This window comes from Gossypium hirsutum, chromosome A06 (assembly GCF_007990345.1).
Source record: "Gossypium hirsutum isolate 1008001.06 chromosome A06, Gossypium_hirsutum_v2.1, whole genome shotgun sequence".
In the NCBI taxonomy this organism is placed as follows: domain Eukaryota; kingdom Viridiplantae; phylum Streptophyta; class Magnoliopsida; order Malvales; family Malvaceae; genus Gossypium; species Gossypium hirsutum.
The window spans coordinates 14,869,860-14,892,446 of NC_053429.1; the positions used below are offsets into that span (position 1 = coordinate 14,869,860).

General features: G+C 33.5%; 1 non-coding gene across 1 annotated transcript; it reads left to right on the forward strand.

Moving 5' to 3' along the window:
* Positions 1–201: 201 nt before the first annotated feature.
* LOC121231512 (small nucleolar RNA R71) lies at positions 202–307 on the forward strand. The gene has a single exon (XR_005929570.1). It is a non-coding gene; the product is annotated as a small nucleolar RNA R71 (small nucleolar RNA).
* The last annotated feature ends 22,280 nt before the right edge of the window (positions 308–22,587 follow it).

Consider the following 22,587-nt stretch of genomic DNA (forward strand, 5'->3'; position numbering starts at 1 on the left):
ACGTTAAAAATGCCAGTTGTTTTTGTTGGTTTTGTCCTCATGACTTGCCATTGATAATTATTCAGTGACATCTCTTCTATAAATTCATAAGCATTCTCAGGTGTCATATTATTGATAGTTCCTCCAGTAGCTGCGTCAATCATCTGTCTAGTCGAAGGATTCAGGCCAGTGTGAAACGTTTGAACCTGTAGCCAGAGTGGTAACCCATGGTGAGGGCATCTTCGTAAAAGGTCCTTGTATCTCTCCCATGCATCATAGAGTGTTTCTAAATCTATCTGCACAAAAGAGGAGATATCATTATGTAATTTGGCTGTTTTAGCGGGCGAAAAATATTTTAATAAAAATTTTTCGGTCATTTGTTCCCAAGTAGTGATTGACCCTCGTGGTAATGAGTTCAACCATTGTTTAGCTTTGTTCCTCAATGAAAAAGGGAAAAACTGAAGGTGAATGGCATTATCAGAAATGCCATTGATTTTAAAAGTGTCAAAACTCTAAGAAATTTGCCAAATAAGCGTTTAGGTCCTCGTCCTGCAAACCATCAAACTGAACAAACTGTTGGATCATTTAAATGGTGTAGGTTTCAGTTCAAAATTATTTGCAGCAACAACAGGCCTAACTATGCTTGATTCAGTTCCTGTAAAAAAAGGTTTAACATAATCATACATAGTACGCGGAGCAGGATTCAGATTTACTAGATCAGCGACAATCACATTAGGTAGCAGATTTTCCTGGTTTTCAGCCATCTCCTCGGTTGTGGTTAAAGTATCGCCCTCTTGCTCTTCCTCTGTGTATCTTAATCTTTACCTTATTTCTCTTCGATTTTTGCGAACTGTGCGATCGATCTCACTATCAAACAGCAATGGTGCCGATGAGTTTCTTCTAGTCATACAGTATAAAAACCTGCCAGGAGCAAATAAAAGAAAAATTAGAAAAGAAAATAAAAAATTAAACTGAAAATAAAGTGAAATGGCTAAAGTAATAAAAATTGAGTGTTCCTAATATCTTAGTTCCCCGGTAACGGCGCCAAAAACTTGATAACTGATATTCGTGACAGGTTTTAAAAATTTATAATAAATCGTTCTTGAAACTAACTATTATCACGATGAAAGAAAGTGTACCTATCGAACAGTAGTATAGCTTTAGCAAGACCGAATTGTCAAACCCAAAGGAACCAAGAGTACTAGTAATTACTTTCTTTTTATTATCTAGCCTAAAAATTAAGGGATTTGTTTAGCTAAACTAATTAACTAAACTAAGAGTGCACAGAGAGAAATTGGGGAAAAGCATTTGGGAAAACTCGATTGATTAAGATAATACCCAAGGAAAAATCCACCTAGACTTCAATTGTTATTTAACTCTAAATCAGACGATTTATTCATTTGACTTGATCCGTAGAAATCCCTAATTTATATTATTATCTCTCTCGAGACTAATAACGTCTAACCCTAGGTTGATTAATTGAAATCTCTTTCTAATTAACGCCCTAGTGTTGCATTAACTCGATCTATGGATCCCCTTATTAGGTTTCACCCTAATCCGACAAAATCTTGTCACCCTATCTCTAGGCGTGCAATCAACTCTGCTTAATTATGACAAATTTACGCTTAGACAAGGACTTTTTCTCCTCTGAATAAGCGCACTAACTTGAATCAATATCCTGGAATATTAAGACAAGAATTAAGAACACATAATTAAGAACAAGTCAAATATTTATCATACAATTCAGATAATAATAACAAGATTCGTCTTAGGTTTCATTCCCCTTAAGTATTTAGGGGGTTTAGTTCATAATTATAAAAGAAAACATCTCAGAAGAGTAATGAATACAAAACATAAAGAAAACCCAAAACCCCTTAATGGAAATTGAAGGGAGATCTTCAATCTTGACGATGAATCTGGCTTCTGAGATGGATCAATCGGCTTCTCTTGAGTAATTCCTTGCCTCCTACTCCGTGTGTCTGTTCTAAGTGCCTCCTCAGGTGTGTTTAAATAGGCTTTGGAATGCCTAAGAGTCCTCAAAAGTGGCCTTTTTTCGAATAGGACTATATTTCGGCTTGACAGGGACACGCCCGTGTGCGATTGCTCCAGCCCGTGGTCAAGGCTGTTAAATAGGCACGGGCGTGTAGTCTACCCGTGTAAGTCGTGCTTCGATCCTACCGAATGGACACAGCCGTGTGGCTTAACTGTGTGAGGAAGTCCAGGCTGTGTTGATTTCCCATGTGGGTTCATTTTCTCCGTTTTTGGCCCATTTCTCGTTCTTTTTACTCTCTTATGCTCACCTAAGTATAAAACATGAAATTAAAGAATTAAGAGCATCGAATTCACCAAATCTAAGGAGAAACCATCCATAAATGTGCTAAGCATAGGATAAAAATATGTATAAATTATGGTTTATTAACCACTATTGGTTTATAGATAACAACTGTCATTTGGATGTGGACACACAACAAGTTCCAGCAGTTAGAATCTGCTTTCGACTGTGGGCTCACAGCAAAAAGTCCTGCAAATGAAATATGCATTTGAGTAGAGATTTTACAGCATAAACCTATAGTTAGAATCTCCTTTGGCTGTGGATACAGAACAATACCTGTAGACGAAATTTGATTTCAACTGTGGGTACACAACAAAACTGATTATTGCAGACAAACTACCAGACTTCCTCCGATCATATCATCCCATCCCATACAATGCAATGCGGCATATTTAATACAAATCACATATCGTATCATTTAATGTATTTAAAACATGGAAAATCAATAGCAAAATCATGCTTTTCATGTATTCAAATTAACACTACTATAGGGCATGTCATTCATATGATCGCAAGTATATATATACAACAGTCATATATACTATTCATAGTTTATGCATGTATAAATATCTTATTAATTTAATCGAGCAAGGCATGTATTCTAACATGTTTTATGTTATCAGAGGCTTAATTGCACAAATTAAACATTAAAACAGTTCATCAAACAGGGACTAATCTAAACAAATCATAAAAATTCTAGGTCAAAATTGTAAATTTTATAAAGTAGGGGACAAAATTATAAAATCTGAAAAATAGGGGCAAAATTTTTAAATCTAAAAAATAAGGACAAAACCATAAAATTTGAAAAACAAGGGACACATGGCCATGTAAAGGGTCTTAGATCGTGTGAGAATAAAAAAAACTTAGGGTTTCAAGGGGACATGGCTGTGTGGGGGGTCATATGGTCCACATGGGTGGCCAACATGGCCGTGTAACCCTACTTTGGGGCATAGTTTGCCCCAATTTACTTGTAAAAGAACACACACCTATTACCGGAGTCTCAAGTGATATCCTTCATGTTCAAATTTGATCTGGAGTTCCTAAATCGAGTCCTTCAAACGACATTTATACACAAGTTAACAATTGATTTTAAGATTCGTCAAAATTAATCAAGATTATCAAAAGATTTGTTAAGAACCATGATAGATTGACTAATTGATTTGAAAGATTAATATCGGATAGAAATTCTACAAAATTTGGCGTTTTGCTTTTAGAATGAGATGTACTTACCGAACTTGATGAAATTACAGAGGCTATCAATGATGAGTTCAACAATCAGTAGAGAATCAATTTATCGAGGATTGATTTAAAAAAATTAGCAATGGAATAACCAATTTGATGAAAAGAAATGGGGGAGAAAAGAAAAGAAAAATTTAAAAGGAAAAGAGGAAGAATTCAAATGAATTAGAAAAGAAATCAAAACCGTAGGGTAATTAGGATAAGATGAACTAAATATTTAGGGTTTTCAAATTTTAAGAGTTGCATGGTAAATTACCCAATTTTGGTCGAAAATAAAATGGAAATGGAGATTTGGCATGACTTGAACCTAATTTCCAAAGGAGAAAGTGTAAAGCCTTTACCATTTGGGTTGCTACTCACTCTTGTTATGTTTTCACTCTAAATATTGTTTATTCTAATGTGATTTTCATCCTAGGTTGCTGAAAATAAAAAGAGAAAAATGGAATAGGTATGGTTTAAACCTTGAACCTCTAAGAAATATATAAGTTACTTAACCATCAAGCCTAAGGTTTATTTCTTATTTATTTATTACAACTAACCTCCTATATTTTGAGGCATGATATTTATATATTTTGGGGTGTGACATTTATCATCTAATAAGATTTACTAATTATAAATTCCAGTTGATTGAATTATAAATGTAACGACCAGTTTTCGATGGTGTTAGAAATCGTGGTTTTAGGACCACAATTCCAACAAGTGAGTAAATATTTTAATATTTATTAAGATATATAGGGTTAAATTAGAGTCGTATTAAAATTTCTTAATGAAATTTTGAAATTTAATTGGTTAATTAGTTAAAAAGGACTAAACTAAAAAAGATGCAAAAGATGGCTTCTATTAATTACATGGATTAAATGGCTTTAGGAGTATTTATTAATGGGTTTTGATGGTAATTATGTCATTCATAAATGTGGTGGACAATGATGGACATGATTTGGTTATTTTATAAGTTTATTGGCCAAAGTTAAAATTGTAATTAATTAAATAAACCTAAAATAAATCACTAAAATGATATTATATTCTTCCTTTTTGCTTGTTTCAACCGAAAATACCATTGAAGAAAGGGTTTGAAGTTTTAGCTAGACTTGTTTCATTGCATGGTATGTGTTTGAGCTTCATTTTTAATAATTTTTATGTTTTTGAACTCGTTTTAGATTAATCTACTTAGCCTGGGGATTAATTTGCAAAACAGTTAAAGGTTAGAGGTCTTTCCATGAATGAAATTGATGTGTTTGTGATGATAGGTGTAAGATAATTAAATTTGGTTGTTAAATGACCATAATTTGTTAAAAGGATTTTTATGAATGTAAGGTTTAGGGATTAAATTGCTTAATTGAAAATTTTCATGTATATTGTATGAAATAATGGAAAAATGTAGATTATTTTAAGCTTAGGGAAGAATCGGTTATCATGGGTTTAGGTTAAAAATGGTTAAATTTCAAGTTATGAACTTAGGGACTAAGTTGTGAAAAACTTAAAATAGGTGGGGTAATTTTATAATTTCATGATAATATGAATTATAGATTTAATTGAATAATTGAGGTTATCTGAGATACTTAATTGAATGAAATTATTATTTAGATCAAGATATGCAACAACCGGACTTAAATCGAGGCAAAACTAAGGTGTTGGATTAGTTTTCGACTTTGTTAAAACAATCGTGGTATCGAGGCAAGTTTGTATGAATTATAATCTTATTAATTATAATTTGATTTGATTATTTGTTATAATATGTTGAATATAAATTAGACTTTGATATATCACAATGTTTTGAACAATTGATAGTTAAGTAATCCTGTTTGAACTTTAATAATTCTTAGGACACAAATGACATGTTATTAGGATTATACGGTTTCAGGTGCTGGTCTTGAATGTCCTACCGATTGCTGAGGTCCTGCATATCTTGTAGATTCTCCACAACTCGTGTGAGTAGTAACGTGTAGCTAACATTCCAACCCACAACTTGTATGAGTAGACCCATTTTATAACTTGTGCGAGCACTATTGAAAAGGAAAGGTTACAATTACATGTAAAGGCACACTATGTGTGAGTACTCTTGAGTATCCGATGTAATTCTAGATGGTTTAACGGGTAAGAAAAGGATGAAGGAAAAGCATGTATAATAACCGGTAACACCCTTAACCTGTATCCATCATCAAAATAGGGTTTCGGAGTATTACCAGAACATTCAGAAACATTTACAAATAACTTATGTAAATTACAATTCATTTACCAAGATCATTCATAACGTCCCTTGATTGGGCCCTCGAGGCCCAATACGAGCATTAGAATCGAGCCAGGACTTAATTTTTCAAAGATGTAAGGTTCATACGCCCGTATGGTCCAAGGGACACACCCATGTAACCTTGGGACACGTTAGTATTGGAGGCCGTGTTCGACCACGTGTAACTCTCTCACTTGCACAAGTGGCCATGCCACACACCCATGTGTTAGGTCGTATGGTTAATTAATTCCATTCAAAATTAAGTGCAGGTTTCACACGGCCAAGACACATGTCTATGTTTTAGGCCGTGTAACACAGATGGCTGAGGCACACGCTTGTGTCTCTGCCCGTGTGCTCAATTCTAAACATTCTGTTTCTCAAAATTAAGGTGCAAGGGACACACAGCCTAACCACATGCCCATGTTATTAGGCCGTGTGTTACACACGGTCCAGACACACGCCCATGTGTTTACCCGTGTGGACAAAATGAAGTCATTTCTAGCTTCATTTCTCACCCAAAATTTCACCCATGACTTGCACTTGAAACACACATCCAATACCAACCAATCCAAGCATTCAACTTAAGCAAATTTCATCATTCACAAGGCATATCACTACAAGCAAACATGATCACAACCTTAACTTAGTTTAACTTAGGAATTCACAACATTGGATCACATATTCTTAACATAACACATGTATATATATATATCATAATAATCTACTTAGTCATACCAAAATGAACCATCAGTAGCCATTCTAATGGTTAGGTTACAACAAAACATTTCAAGCCACTATTGTTCAAGTTGTCCTATGCATGCCATTATACCAAAATGATTTTACTAAGTATACTCAAAATGACTAGTTGATAGTGTGACGATACTCCAATAATCTTCCAACCTTCTCGAGTTTCCAAGCACTATAAAACAGGGAAAATAAAACGGAGTAAGCATTAGTAAGTTCGCATAACGGAAACTAAACTTACCAATCCCGTTATTTAAATCTAAGCATACTAAATCATGTTTTCCATCCATTAGCAATATTGCCTAAACACATACATTCAATCAAACATGTTAGTCACCAAAAATCCTCATAACAATCAAGTAAACATAGATGAGCTCATCATGCAATATTTCTTTTCAAGTCATTATCATTTCATCTTATAATTCTCATGTCATGTCAAGAGTTTTATGTTCATTGAATCATTGAAATTCCGATGGATACTCAAGTAGTACACTCAGGGTGTACGATTCAATAATCCGTCAATTCTTATTCGAGGGTACCTACTATGGCACTTAATTAAGAAACGCACTCTCGAGCCACATATCGTATAACAGGATTACCAGTCCAGGCTAAATCCTTTATATAATGTAAGCCCAAAAAAGCTCAATTAGGATTACTAGTCCAGGCAAAACCCTAATCGTAACGTATACTCGAAAGGTATTAGGATTACCCGTCCGGGCTAAATCCTTTCTTTAACAAGGTCAATAGGATTTCTCGTCCGAGCTAAATCCCGTCCACAACAAATACAGGACCCCATTCATTTCGGGAAAGCGTATATATTCATCGGAATACAATATTCAATCGGGACTTAACCCTTTTTCATCATTTCAAGCATGTATTCAATTTTTCTTTATAAAAATCAAATAATTCACATCAAATGATAATAACATTTCATACAATCAAAACATTCAATTAAACATATTTACATGCCCGATTAAGTTACACTAACTTATCTCGACACTTGTTCAAGTTAGAAATCTACTAATCCGAAACATTTTCTTTTTCTCGATCTAACCTCGAATTAGTGTTATCTGAATCTATATAAATGAATTTAACCATCAATTTCACACATTTCATATTTAAATGGACTTAATCTACATCTTAGGCAAAATTACCATTTTGTCCCTAACCATTTTGTCCCTAACTTTTCCATAAATTTTGATTTCATTCCTAGGCTCAGAAAATGAAACTTGCGCAATTTACTCTCTATTCCAAGCCTATCCAAAATCCCATTACAAAATTTTTAGCACATGTATTCATAAAATTTTAGAATTTTTCTTCAGTTTCACAAGTTCACATTTTAGTCCTTTAATCATGATTTCATCAAAAATCACTTTGTAAAAGTTGTTTATCTATCAATAATCTTTCATTTTCTACCATAAATTTCTAATTTCCAGCATATACATCCATGACCCATTTTTCATACCTTGATAACTTTTCAAATTAATCCCTCAAATAGAGAGATTAAGCTATCCTGGTTTCAAAAATATCAATATTATTAAAAACATGACAAGGAAACTTACACAATTAAGCCTTGAAAGTTTCTTTTCTCTCACTTACTGTTTCCATGTGTTTTTAGGTTGAAGATGATAAAAATAAGATGATATATTTTCTTTTCATCTTTTAATTAATTAAGTATTTTGCTATTTCCAATTTAATCCTTGCCCTTTTTCTATATTTCCATGGATGAGTCACCAAGAAAAATCTACATACTTTTTTTAATGGTCCAATTACCATATAATGACCTCTAGTTTTGATTTCCATAGCTATTTGATCCTTATAGCTACTAGAATTCAACTTTTACATTTTATGCAATTTAGTCCTTCTCGTAATTAAACACTTAGTGGATAAAATTTTCATATCAGCATTTTCACACGACATGCCTATTATAACACGGACCATATAATGAAATAAAAATAAACCTTATTTTCGAATCAGATTTGTGGTCCCGAAACCACTATTCCAATTTCACTGAAAATGGGCTATTACAACTCTCCCCCTTTAAGGATTTTCGTCCTCGAAAACCTTACCAGTAAAAAGATTCTGGTATTGCTTCCTCATAGTATCCTCCAGTTCGCAAGTGGCTTCTTCCATACCATGTAGTTGCCAAAGAACTTTTACTAGCGCTACCTTCTTATTTCTTAACTCTTTTGTTTCCCGAGGTAAAATTTTGATTGGTTTTCACTATATGTCATATCAAGCTGAACCTCTATCGCTTTCAGAGAGATAACATGTGAATGATCGGATCGATACCACCGTAGCTTAGACACGTGAAAAACATTATAAATCCGATCAAGTTCTATTGGTAAAGCTAACTGATAAGCAACCGGTCCAATTCTTTCTGTAATCTTATATGGTCTAATGCACCGTGGACTTAGTTTTCCTTTGCGGCTAAACCAGAGAAATTTCTTCCAAGGCGACACTTTTAAGAATACTTTGTCACCGACTTGAAATTCTATTTCTTTTCGTTTCAAATCAGCGTAGGACTTTTGACGATCAGATTCTACTTTCAAGCTGTATCAAATTACCTTCACTTTTTCCTCAGTCTCTCGGACCAAGTCAACTCCATGTAACGTTTTCTCACTGAGTTCTGTCTAATACAATGGAGTTCTACATTTGCGTCCATACAAAGCTTCATACGATGCCATTTTAATATTAGACTGATAACTGTTATTATAAGCAAATTCAACCAAAGGCAAATACATTTCCTAGTTACCTTCAAACTCAAGTACACAACATCGAATCATATCTTCCAAGATTAGTATTACCCGTTCAAATCGACCATCTGTCTGGGGATGAAATGCAATGCTAAAATGTAACTGAGTACCCAGAGCTTCTTGCAATTTGCTCCAGAATTGAGATGTAAACCGAGGATCTCTATCTAAAATAATGGACACAGGCACTCCATGCAATCTGACAATCTCAGAAACATATAATTTAGCCAATCTATCCAAGGAATAATCCATACGTACTGGAATAAAGTGTGTAGACTTTATCAACCGATCAAAGATTACCCAAATGGTATCTTTCTTCCCTGGAGATAGGGGTAATCCCGTTACAAAGTCCATAGTAATTCTTTCTCATTTCCATTATAGTATCGTAACTGGCTACAGTAGTCCAGAAGGCAACTGATGTTCAGCTTGCACTTGCTAACATATCAAACATTTAGATACAAACTCAAAAATATCTCGTTCTATTCCCAGCCACCAGTACATCTTTTTCAGATCATTATACATTTTATTAATATCAGGATGTACAGACATGTTACCATTGTGAGCTTCATTCAAAATCTTTTGTACCAATTCTGAACTTTTCAGTACACATACTCTGCCTCTGAATAACAAACAACCATCAGTCCCAATTTGAAATTCTGAGTCAGAAGTCGATTCACTTTGTATCCATTTTTCTTGCAACTTATTATCATTTTTCTGAGCTTCAGAAATCTGTCGCAAAAACATTGGTCTAGCTTTCAACTCAGCTATGATTGAACCATCATCAGACAACGATAATCAGGTATTCATTGCTCGTAAAGTACACAGGGATTTTCTGCTCAAAGCATCCGCCATTACGTTGGCTTTTCCCAAATAGTAGTCAATAACAAGATCATAATCTTTCAATAACTCAAGCCATCTGCACTATCTCAAACAAATCTTTTCGTGGCATCAAATATTTCAAACTTTAATGATCAGTGAATATGTGACATTTTTCACCAAATAAGAAATGCCGCCAGATTTTCAATGCAAACACTATGGTCGCCAATTCAAGATTGTGTGTCGGGTAGTTCTTTTCATGTGGCTTTGGCTGTCGTGAAGAATAGGCTACTACCTTACCATCTTGCATCAAAACACAGCCTAAACCATTCAATGACGCATCACTGTAAACTATAAATTCCTTACACAATCCAGGCTGGACTAATACAGGTGCTTCTGTCAATAAAGCCTTTAATCTGTCAAAGCTCTTCTGGCATTTGTCAATCCAATCGAACGTTACATTTCTTTGTAGCAAACGAGTCATCGGAGAAGCTATCATTGAAAAACATTTTACAAATCTCCGATAATAACCAGCTAGTCCCAGAAAACTTGACTTTAGACACATTCTTTTGTGGCTTCCAATTAACAATGGCTGAAATTTTATTTGGGTCTACTCTGACACCTTCAGCAGATACTATATGCCCAAGAAAACTAACTTCCCGTTGCCAAAATTTACATTTACTGAATTTGGCGTACAATTTTTTCTCTCGCAGAGTTTGCAACACTATTCTCAAATGCTCAGCATGTTCATTTTCATTCCTAGACTAAACCAAAATATCATTTATAAATACCACCACAAACCTGTCTAAATACGGGCTGAAAATTCTGTTCATCAAATCCATAAACACTGCAGGTGCATTTTTCAAGTCAAATGGCATCACAAGAAACTCATAGTGCCCATACCTGGTTCTAAAAGTTGTCATTGGTACATTTGATTCTTTTACCCATAATTGATAGTAACCAAAACAGAGATCAATATTTGAAAATACAGTGATACATTTTAACTAGTCAAACAAGTCATTGATTCAAGGCAATGGATACTTGTTCTTTATTGTAACTTTGTTGAGCTGTCTATAATCAATGCACAACCTTAATGTTCTATCCTTCTTCTTTACAAATAGAACCGACGCACCCCAAGGTGAGAAACTAGGTTGAGCAAAACCTCTGTCATTCAATTTTTGCAACTGTACTTTCAGCTCTTTCAATTTAGTAAGAGTCATTCTGTAAGGTGTTATAGCTATAGGTGTTGTACCCGGAACATGATCTATAGAGAATTCTACTTCTCTAATCGGTGGTAAACCAGGTAATTCTTCTGGGAATACATCAGCAAATTCATATACAACCGATATTGACTGAATCTTTGATCAGATACTTTAGTATCCAACACATATGCAAGATAAGCATCATAACCTTTTCTAAAATATTTCTGTGCTGACCTTACTGAAATCATATTAGGTAATCCATCCAGTTTATCAGATTCTACATAAAGTAATTTACCATTCTCACATTTCAATACAATATATTTTTGTTTACAGTTCACCATTGTATCATATTGGGTTAACCAATCCAGCCCCAAGATCACATCAAATTCATCAAAGGGAAATAACATCAAGTCAGTCAAAAATCAATAACCTTTTACTATCAACGGGACAGTTTTTATAGACTTTATCCACCATAACACACTGGTCCAGGGGTTTGAAACTTTAACCACAAATTTAGTGAATTCAACAGGTAAATTTTTAACAAACACTAGGTTCGTGCATATGTATGAATGTGTGGAACCAGGATCAATCAATGCAGTAATATCAGTATCAAGTAGAGAAATGTACCAGTAATGACATCTGGCGCATAGGCATCTTCTCTAGCACGAATAGCATATGTCCTTACAGGTGCTCGTGCCTCTGTTCTAACTGATGTATCCTTAATAGTACCTCGACTACCACCAACATTATCGGGATGGCGAGGTGGTCTACCTCTCGAGATAGGATTACTCAGTTTTGAAGCTGGTTCTATCTCCTTTTCAACTCTTTCTGGACAATCTCTGAGAAAATGCTCAAGTGAACCACATCTATAACAAGCTCCACTTTTAGACCGACATTCCCCATGATGAAATTTGTTACAATGTTTACATTTTGGTTTGGGGTTACCAACACTACCCACACTGGTCACAGATAGAGATGAAGACCTTGGGTTAGAACGTTGAGAGCCCCGCTCTCTACCAGAATATCCCGTAGAGGTGGTCACATGATCATAATACTTCCTTAACTTCTTAGAAGCAAATGATTCTGACTTACTCATAGTTTTTTTCCAAGAAACCCGAGCCTCTCTTTTGGCTTCACTACAGTAAAATAGACATTTAGTGGCGCTTTCAGCAGCTTTTGGACAAAAAACATCGTAAAAGATTTACATTAGTGGCAGTTGAATACAAACGCCGCTAAAGGTTAGAGGTATAGTGGCGCTTCTAAAAAAACGCCGCTAAAGGGGACTATTAGCGGCGGTTTTGTAAAACAAAAGTGTTGAGGAAAACGACGCCGTGTATTGCTCAGCTATATAGGCATTAGCGGCGCTTCCTGAAAATACCGCAATATATCAAGAATTAGCGGCGTTTTTATAAAACGCCACAATAGGTGAAGCATTAGCGGCGGTTGTCTAAAAACGCCACAAAAGTTTTGAGAAATACGACGTCGTGCATTGGTGAGCTATAGAGGTGTTAGCGGCGCTTTCTGTAAACGTCGCAATATATCAAGAATTAGCGGCGTTTTTTTTCTAAAATGCCACAATAGGTGAAGCATTAGCGGGGGTTGTTTAAAAACGTCGCAAAAGTTTTGAGAAAAACGACGTCGTCTTTTAGTGAGCTATAGGGGCATTTTAAAAAGCGCCGCAAAAAAATATGTTATTTTAATGTTTAATGTTATGAATTTTAGGTTTAATGACTATGGTTAATTTAGAGTTTTAGGGTTTATGATATAATGTTAATTATTTTAGGTTATGGGTTTATGTTTTAGAGTATGAGTTTTGGGGTTTACTGTGTTTTAGGTATATTAGCTAGGGTCGAATTAATATTAATGTTTATGGTTTTAGGGGTTATGCTATTAGGGATTAGAGGTTATGATTAATGATAAAAAATTAAATTATTTTAGGGTTTTGGTAAGCATTAAGATTCTATTTTAATTACTTTTGTCCCTTGTAATTATAATTAATAAATTATTAAGATTGTATATATTTAGGGTGTAAGTTTAGGTTTAGGCTTCAAGTAAATGATACTATTGGAACTGAAGAACATTTGGATTTTATTGAGATTCATGCCATTTTATACTATACCGATATTATTTAATATAAGAATATAAACATATGTGTTTTAATTTGTACTACACTAACATTGGCCACACGAATTCCAAAAAATATGTCCAGGATTGTGGTTTAGGGTTAACGGATTTTAGAGTTTATAGTTTGGGGTTTATGTTCTAAGATTTATGGTAAGGGTTACTGTGAACGGTTTCGGGGTTTAGAGTTTGGGGATATGGTTTAGGGTTTAGGGTTTAGGGTTTAGGGATGGGTTTAGGGCTTAGGGGTTAGGGTTTATAGTTTTAGGGTTTAGAGTATAATTTTGGATTTTAATTTAGAAGATAAATATAAATAAGATAAATATATATAAATTATTATTTTAAAAGAATATATATCAAAATGGGTTAAATCCCAAATAGGTAAGATGAAAAATGGTTTAGTGTGCAATTGTGTACACGAACTATAATTTGATCTAGGTCTTGTAAAATATTAACACAATTGTTGATATAAATAGCATCATGTTTTTATTTCATTAATTTATATATTGCATACATAATATTTATATTTATTCAATATAAAAATATATTGATGTATTTTAAAATGTGTATTAATTTATATATTGCATACACCTAATATAAATATATGAAATATATATTTTGTACTACAGTAACATTATTTGGATATAATTTAGAAGAAATTCTAAATATATAGTTTTAAATTTTGATCAAATTTTAAAAAAAAATATTTTTTATTATCAAAGGTTTTAGTGGCGTTTATATATAAAACGCCGCAAATGATAGGAAATGGTGGTGTTTTTAACAAAATGCCACAAATTTTAATTGTACATTAAAGTAAAACGGCGTTGTTTCATATGAATATTAGTGGCGTTTTTATAGAAAACACCACAAATTGTAATCGACTTTAATTTAGAACGGCGTCGTTTTGTAGTGTAGATAGAAGTGGCATTAGCGGCGCTTCGCATAAAACGCCGCAAAAGGTCTCATTAGCGGCGCTTTGCTAAAAACGCCACAAATTCTCCTTATTTGAAACGGCGCCTTTTTTTTTCCCCTGAAGTTTATCTCCTTTACCCAAAATCAGTTTAGTTTTTTGCTAAGTCATTTCCCTATTTCGGTTCTTCCTTTCCTAAATCCCAAATCCCTAACTCTTTTCCCTTTCTTCCCCTAATTCCCCAAACCCGAAATCCCTAATATTTTCCCCAAATCCCCTCTTTTCCCCATAGTCATTTCCCTAACATTTTCCCCAAATCCCCCTTTTTCCCCATACTTTTTTTCCCTAAATCTATTCCCCCGTCCCCGAAATCCCTAACTCTTTTCCCTTTCCCCTCATCTCGCTTGCTGTGATTCCCCGAACCATTGGGTCTGTGTGATATTAACTTTGGAAGCGGTTGAAAAATTCTCTACTACACTAATCTTGTAATTTGGGTACAAATTTCTTTACTCCCCGAAACCATTTCGTCATTTTTCATGTAATTTTTTTGTTTAATTTATTCGTCAAATGTGTTGTTAAAATGTTGGTTTTTGCAGTTTTACGTTTGATTACCATGATTAAAATTATGGTTCTCCTCGTGAATACTACCTTTATCGTTTTTGACTTTTATTACAGATTCAATGTAAATATTTGTTACTTTATTTGCAGGTTAATAGCTTTCCAGTATTGAGTTTAAAAAGCTTTATAAATGCTTGATGGATATTTTCCTGCAAGTATTTCTTTTTACTCATTTTTAATCCCATGCTGTATTTGATTTATGTATGTCTATAACATAAAACATAGTGATTTGGAAAAAGAAATGTTACAGTTACTACTTCTTGGTTCTATTAAATTTTATGTTTGGAGTTTTATGTTTCTCGGCAAGCAATTGACTATGTTAATTTTCTCTTCCTTTTTTGAAACTATGGAATGTTTATTCCTTTGTAGTAGTTATGCTGAATTTATGCCTAATTTAATCTGGATTTCATGTTTTTGCCCAGTTATCTTCTCTTTGAGCTGTAATATACGAGGAGATATTATTTGCTAGTTTGAATTTGGGAAAAGCAGCAGAAGCTACCATACCTGAATTATTAGTATTTTAAATGATCGCCAGCAATTGTTTTATTTGATAAATGTAATTTTGATCCGAATAGGCATTGCTGGTACCTTGCATTTATACATGCAAATAACGATTCCTGTCATGTTTGATCTCAAATGCGTATAATCGCGTGTCAGATACTAGTTTGTGTTCAATATTTTCGAAGCTTTTCCGTATGTTTGAAGGATTTTATCTCAATCCTCTGAATATGTGCAGGGCATATGTGCCACTTTTCAGAAAACGAGAACAGTCCGTGTAACATAGCATTAAGTAGGATTGAAGTACATATTCAGCAAGTAGCATTAAATGTTAATCTTACAAGAATAATTCAAATGAACAATTCATGTGTCTGCAACTATTGGTTCAACTGAAGCTGCCATTTAATCTTCAAAGTAATATTTGGTATTGATATTGATCAAGTTTTTATATTTGCTTGAACTGAAATATATTTGGTGCTACTCTTATTATCTTACATCTTTTGTAGGTACTATCGAGCACCTAAATTAATATTTGGTGCAACTAAATACACCACAACCATTAACATCTGTTCTAGGTACATGTTTTGTTGCTAAATTACTTAACTTATTTCTATGCATTTTTGCTTTAACTTACTTAAGAAATACAAATTTTTTTACTCCAGCCTCTGTTTGCTAGTGAGAATGGAGTAGACCAGGTTGTTGAAAAACTACTTTGTTAGGTGAAAGGGGAACCAAACATATCTTACATCAGTTCTAGGTACTATCGAGCACGTGTTTCATTGCATACTTTTTTTGCTTATTTATATGCATTTTCACTTTCAATTACTTAACAAATACTATTTGTCTGACTCCAGCCTCTGTTTCCTGGTGAGAGTGGAGTAGACCAGCTTGTTGAAATTATTAAGGTACGTTTTAGTTCAAAATTCGCATAAATAATAGTTTCATCATGATGATTTTGAAAAAAATCATTTTACTTAGATATATGATTTGGTATGAAGTAATGATAAGTATGGTTTATAATTAGCTCATATTGGTAAGATTGTTAATTGGTATGATATGCATTTGTGGTTGTTATAATTCAGCTCAAGTGAATTAAGTATGGTTGTTGGATGTGTTTTGGGTATGGTTTATTATTGAATTACATTTTGACTGTAATTTGTTTATTTATTAGTTTGGGAAATGGAAGTGATGAGCTGTTATATTTGGTTGATGATAGATAAATGAATACATATGTACTTATGTCATGAATTTTGGTGATTTGGGATGTAAAGGTCAAATTGTTATATATATATGTTATTGTATGTTCGGCTATGATATTTGATTATCTATGTTTGGTTTACGATGTCAAGAATGAATATGAAGTCATATTAAATGACCGAATATATATAAATTGATTTACTTGTGTATATGAAATTTCAGCATGATTTATAGCATATGAAATTGACATGTTTTGATTTGGCTAAATGACATGAAAAATGATTAATGTTAGTCAAGTGAGCAATGTATGAATTAGTTATGTTGCAAGTGAAATTTGGTTATTTAGATATGCTTGTATGTGTTTGTAAAATTTTGCTTACTTAACCATGAGGTATAGTTCAACTTACAGTAATATGCGCATGTGGGATATCCTTTATGGGATAGAAAAACAAGCACACCCTTTATTTCATAACATTAATCAAATGTATGAATTGCAGCCCTTTAAATAAACTTGAACCAAACCTAATTCTTGTAGCTTAATTATTATTTGGAGTATGAATAAGTATGAATAAGTTTTTATATTTGGTTCAACTTAATTATTATTTGATTCAACTTAAGTATGAATAAGTATGAATTAATTTTATTACCATATAGCTTGCTTGTCCATTAAAATTACAACAATAGTTGACCTTCTCTCCAACCTTATTTTAAATATTTTAAAGATTCAAAGTATATAGGCTGGAAACCTGACGGGTTGCCTTATATCGAGCTGTAAGATATAATGGATCCTCCCTAGGTGTAACATCGCCACGTATGATGAATCTTAAAAAATTCCAAAAGACTTGAAAAAAGTTCTATCGAGCTCATTTACTATTGAATATTTATATAACCTTAATTTATTTCCAATTTACTTATAAAAATTAAACTACGATTCTTTTTTGATATTATTATATTCAAATTACTATTTTTTTATATTAAGAATGTTTGATTTTAATATTTAATATTTTTAAAGGTATTTCTATAAAAAAAGATTTCAAAAAAAAGTTCTATAGAGCTTATAAATAATTCTATCGACCTTAAAAAAGATTTAAAAATTTCAACGACTGAAGGGCCACTTATAAATAATTTTATCAATATAATAATATTAATTTTATCAATATACTAATATTGATCATTGTTTAAATATATTATAATATAAAAATTAAACTACGTTTCTTTTGGATATTATTATATTCAAATTACAATTGTTTTATATAAATAATGTTTGATTTTAATATTTAATAATTTTAAATGTCTTTAAAAGTTATAACTAATTTTTATCAAAATAGTATTAATATTGATCATTACTTAAATAAATTACATAACTTACATAACCCATATAACTTACATAATTTACATAACAACTTACATAACTCACATAACTTACATAATTTACATAACTCATATAACGTACATAACAACTTACATAACTTAACTAATACATGTAGTTTAATCTAATAATTTCCTTAAAAGCATATAGTTTAAAGTTCAAATTTCATAACTTACATAATCTACATAACTTACATAAAACATAAATATATATATCATACCAAGACTTACATAATAAACAACTTACCCGTGTAACTTATTGCCAACTTTAGACTTCAACAACTACGAAATGGATAGGACTTGGATGAATTTCTCAAGGGCAAGCAACGAGTATCAAAATGGAGTGCAATCTTTTTTAGATTTTGCATTTCACAATTCAAGCCAAGAGAATATGATTCTTTGCCCGTGTAAGAAGTGTGGCAATATCTATTGGCATTATTGTGAAGTTGTCTACGAACATCTAATTGTTGATGGCTTCATTCGGGGGTATAAAAAATGGATTTTCCATGGAGAGTGTACACCTAGTGGAGCCTCTTCGACGATTAATCCGGGTTATCCTTATAGTGGTTACCATCAGTATGTTAGAGAAGATGACATGGAAGGTATGATGCGGTTAATATGCGGAGTGAAGGTTTCCAATCATTTCCACCAAACTATGTTGCATCCGATGATTATAATATCGGTGGGAATACTTTTATAGAAACGAGAAGAAATGTATTGGATGAACAACCGAATGAAGAAGCGGCGAAGTTCTACACGTTACTTGGTGAAATGAATGAAGAACTTTATGAGGGATCAAAATTTTCGAAAATGTCATTCTGTATTCGCCTTTTCCACTTAAAATGTTTGAGAGGGTGGACCGAAAACTCTTTGACAATGCTGTTAGAGCTTTTGAGAGAAATGTTCCTGTTTGTAAAAATCCCTCAATCATGTAAAGACATGAAGAAAGTGATAAAAGATTTGGGCCTTGGGTACAACAAAATTCATAGTTGCCCAAATGATTTGCATGTTGTATTGGGGTGATCGGAGAAATCAACAGTCTTGTCATGTTTGCGGTAAATCTCGTTGGATGAATAGAGATGCAAAAGATGTTAATGAGGATGAATATGGGCCACAGTCAATAAGGAAGCCGAACAAGATTTTGCGATATTTCCAGCTAATCCCAAGGCTTCAAAGGCTATTCATGTCATCAAAGACAGCCGAGTTTATGACGTGGCATCATGATCAACGAACGGATGATGGATTATTAAGGCATCCTGCAGATTCTTTAGCATGGAAATCATTTAGCAATAAATTTCCAAGCTTTGCAAGTGATCCTCGGAGTGTAAGGCTCGGGTTAGCATCTGACGAATTTAATCCTTCTAAAATCATGAGCACCTCATACAGTACTTGGCCTGTGGTCCTTGTTCCTTATAATTTGCCTCCATGGCTCTGCATGAAGTAATCTTCTTTGATATTATTTATGATTATCCCTGGAGAGAAAGGCCCCGAAAATGATATTGACATATATCTGCAGCCACTTATTGAAGAGTTAAAACAATTATGGGCGGATGTTGAGACGTATGATGTATTAAGAAAGGAGAACTTTTACCTACGTGCTGCTTTGCTGTGGACAATTAATGATTTCCCGGCATATGCGAATTTATCTGGTTGGAGTACCAGAGGACGTTATGCTTGTCCTTGTTGTACTGCTCAAACGTGTTCACAGTGGTTATATAATGGGAAGAAGTTCTACTATATGGGGCATCGTTGGTGGTTAGATGAAAATCATAGCTAAAGATTTCAGAGGGCTTTATTTGACGGTACTGAAGAGTTGAAAAAAGCTCCTGAGCAGACCATTGGATCTGAAATCTTATTCATGTTAAAAGATATGGATTTTAGTTACGGGAAGCTGAATCAACCATCTAACAGGTAAACAAATAGACGATCGAGGGATGAATCTGAAGATGAATCTAACGAGGAGGATGACCCTAATGAGGCGGAGGCGGACTTGTGGAAGAAAAGAAGTATTTTTTTTGAGTTGCATTATTGGGAGCATCACATAATACAGCACAATCTTGATGTGATGCATATTGAGAAGAATGTCTGCAAGAACATCATCCAGACAATTTTGAACGTCGATGGTAAATCAAAAGATAATCTTCAGAGTCGACTTGATTTAGTTCACATGGGAATTAGGCATGATCTTCATCCCCAAGTACTTCCTAATGGAAAATATTGGTTGCCGCCTACAATTTTTGCAATGTCAAAGGAAGAGAAAGAAATGTTCTGCACGGTGTTGAAGGACATAAAGGTTCCGGATGCGTATGCATCAAATATATCTCGATGTGTAAGTCTTAAAGATCGAAGACTATATTCATTAAAATCACATGACTATTACATCTTGATGCAAGATCTACTTCCAGTTGCTTTACGGTGCTGTATGTCAAAGAAGGTAACGTCCTGTATAATTGAACTGTCCAATATAATGAAAGCAATTTGTGGCAAAGTTGTGAATGTTGAAGAACTTGAAAAAGTACAAGATCTAGCCGCTTTGACATTATGCAATTTGGAGAAGATATTTCCACCTTCTTTCTTCACTATTATAGTGCACCTTATCATTCATCTCCTTCGTGAAGCAATAATTGGTGGGCCGGTTTTCTATCGTTGGATGTATCCAATTGAAAGGTGTTAATTTATTTCAAAGGCATTCACCTTTATACCTATAGTTACCAGTTTTGATAATGTTGTATATGGTGTTTAGTTTCCTAAGCAAATTGAAGTCTTATTGCCGTAACATGCGTTATCCGGAAGGATCAATTGCTGAAGGCTACTTGGCAAAGGAGTGTATGACATTCTGTTCTAGATATTTAGAAGATGTTGAAACAAGATTGAATAGACCAAGTAGAAATGCTGGACTCAATGATCTTAACTTGGCCGAAACTTATTTATTTCAAAGTTATGGAGAACCAATCGGCAAAGTTGAAATTGCAGAATTAGATGACCGATCTTGGATACAAGCACATAGATATGTTCTTTTCCACCACGATGCACTTGAACAATTACGCAAGTAAGTTCTAGAATATGATAAATATTCATCTTTTTTTGATTTGTTTATTTTTTAACGAATTAAACATGTTTTTAACATAGTGAGTACAAACAAATCTTAAGATCTCGTTCACGCTCACGAAGATTACAACATCACAAGATTAATAGGTTATTCGCAGAATCTTTTCATGAATGGTTAAGCCAAACGGTATGCAACTCAACATTTTATTGACAATTAATAATGTTTTCTCATAACATTTACAATTACTCAATTTACTTTTGATTCAATAGGTTTGGAGTGGGAATGTCGTTAATGACGAAGTTAAATGGCTTTCCCAAGGTCCGAATCGAGTAGTAAAAAGATATAGTGGCTTCATCATGAATGGATTCAGATTTCATACCAAATATTACGAGAGATTGAGGAGAACTCAAAATTGTGGAGTAGTTGTTAATTCTTTAATTACAAGTTACGCTAGTGCTAGGGACAGTAATCCTGTCGAGGGAAATGTGGAGTATTACGGACTTCTAACCGACATTATTGAGTTGGATTACAATGGAAAATGAAAAGTTGTCTTATTTCGATGTGATTGGGCTGATGGTAATACTGCTCGCGGAATTAAAAATGATCAGTTTGGTTTTACAATGGTGAATTTCTCTCGATTAATTCACACTGGAGAACATTTGATAGACGAGTCGTATGTATTTTCTTCTCAAGTTAAACAAGTTTTTTACTTGAAAGATCCAATTGATGAGGGTTGGTACGTTGTACTCCGAAACACCCCTAGAGACTTGTTTGACATGGGGAATGGAAGTAGAGATGACATCGTTGAAAGATCAGAAACTTTGCCTTTTCCAAAACAAAACTTAAATGAAAATATCCCAAGTACTAGTACACAATTTCAATGGGTTCGTCAGGATGTGGACGAAGATATTTACGATTTATGATGTAGTAAGATTTTATGATTTTTTATTTATATGTAATGTTATAATTTTAACATTGGTCATGTTATATAATTTAACTATTTTATATTTACTATTGTTGTTATTTCTTACTAAAATTTTAACTATTTTATGTGTTGCAGGAAAAATGCCTAGAAGAAGATTAAGAGATCTTAGTATTGTACAGAATACTACAAATTCGGAAGAAGTAAGTACTGAACAGCAGACAGTTGTTGGATCTTCAAGCATGCCGGAGACACTTGACGAGTCTGTGGAATTTCAAAGTAATGTTAAGTTTATTTTACAAATTGTATTAAATTTTATTACTAATTTATTTTTAAATTTCACTATAGTAATAATTTTCAGCTGAAAATGGTGGGACGCGCAGAGGTCGAGGATGTACGCTCCTAGCAGATTTATATAACTTAAATTCTGTCGAGCGTGTCAAAGTAACTAAAAACAGCCATGGTCAGCCTGTTGGACAAGAAGCTCGACTTTTAGCAGGCTATTTGGGCATTATAGCACGAAATGCCAATATGTTGCCCATCAACTATGAATCATGGCATAACATGCCTGATAGCAATAAAAATCAAGCTCTCTCTAATATTAAGGTAACA